Here is a 1,815-nt window from a genome sequence, read left to right on the forward strand (position 1 = left end):
ATGGGGGTTGTGTGAGGAAGGGGCTGAAACCCAGTCTCATGACTGATCCCAGTTCAGCTGCTGGCTGGTGGAAGGACAGAGGCAGGTCTCATGGGGACTCAGCCTCACAGGCCCAGTCATCGACTCTCTCCTAGGACTTTTCGGGGCCTTATGGGTCACCTCTTGATGTCAGACCTGTCCCCACTCCTCCCCTTGCTCACGCATATGCAAAAATTTAAGGCCTCCCTGGTGGCTGTCCTTTGATTCAGTGTTGAAGAGACACAAAAAAAGCCCCTGACCCTTGACTTCTGCTCCAGAGCGGGAGACAGAAGGCAGACAAGGCCCAGCAGAGTGGATGGGATGGAGGCATGGACGGGGAGGAAAGACCAAAGGCAGGAAGAGCTGTGGGAAGGGCAGGTCTCAGACAGAGGGCGGCAGCTGCAAAGGCCCTGGGACAAGTGGTTTTGAGACTGGGTGGAGGGTTGCGGCTCCTGTGGTGATGGTGTCACTGTGGCCGCTGAGTGGGGAATGGACGGGGTGGGCAGAACAATAGCTCGAGGATGTACCAGCTGGCCTGAGCTGTGGAGCTCTTATTTCTATCCTGACGAGCTGCCGGCGAGAGGGTCCTGCCCCGCCTGACTTCTGCTCCCCAGAGGGTGGGAGGCCCCACGGTTTCCTCTGTGGGGACTGTCCTTCTGGCCTCCCAGCCTTCCCAGGGGCAACCCCTCTCCAGTCCTCCATCCTCCTCTGTCTTCCCGGGAACCTGACCCTGGAAATCTCCCAAGCCCCTCCCACTTCCCTTCCTGGCTGGCTGCCTCACTCCCATGTGGGCCCACAGGCTCCTGTCCATGGAGAAGGTTTGTGTCCAGGGAAGCTGTGGGGGAATCCTTTGTGCAAAAGAAGCTTCCTTAAAAGAAGAATACCCCCTCCCCACACCCCAGTTGGCATCTGCCCTGCTGCTTTCTGGACCCGGCACCCAGGCCCTTGGAGTTCTGGGGATGCAGGAGCTCGGTCAGGAGCTGCAGACCTGGAATTTCATCCCCAGAGCCGCCTGTCCACACCGCGCACTGGCCAAGGGCTGAGGTGGGAGGCCATGGGTCACGCTCCTTGCATGTGCTGTGCACTGCTCATGTGCACCAGCAGGCCAGCGCCAGGCAGGGCCAAGTCCAACTCGAAAGAAGTGAAGGAGCAGCAGGCCCCACGTTCGGCTGCCAGGGAGGCCCCCGGGGCACGGGGCTCAGCAGTTCAGTGGATAATGATGGCTGCCAGTCCATGCCAGGCCTGGCTTTGTGCCCTGCACAGGGGTCTGAGCCAACCCAGCCCCCGAGAGGCCCAGATTCCTCAGAGAACATGGGATGTTGCACCATGACAGGATTCCAGGAGCTGCCTCAGGGACTGCGGCATTGGGAGCTGGGAGGTGGCAGGTGGGGGTACAAGAGCCTGGAAACAGATGAGAGCAGGGAGGCTGAACAGCGGGAGGCTGAACTGAACTGCAGGAGGTTTTGCAGAGGTGGGCAGGGCTGTGTGGGGCTGGAAGCTGGTCCAAGGTTGGCAGCCTCTTTAAGGAAAAGAATTAAACTCATAAATCCAAAAGTAGGTTCAGAGCCTTGAACGGGATGGTTGAAGTGGAAGGGACACCAGTGGCCAGAGTTAACCCTTTAGGTGCTGGTAAATGGGAAGCCAAAGAGGGAGCAGGGGTGGGGGAGCTGTGACCTGTAGACTACCCACTCTCCATGTGGTTTGGGTTGGCATCACTTGGGAGCTTGGTGGAAACAGACTCTCCGGCTCTGGCCAGGTGGTCTGCAGGCCTGTCCAGGGTGAGAAGTTCTGCTCTGG

This window comes from Galeopterus variegatus, unplaced genomic scaffold (genome assembly GCF_000696425.1).
Source record: "Galeopterus variegatus unplaced genomic scaffold, G_variegatus-3.0.2 Scaffold454, whole genome shotgun sequence".
Lineage (NCBI taxonomy): Eukaryota > Metazoa > Chordata > Mammalia > Dermoptera > Cynocephalidae > Galeopterus > Galeopterus variegatus.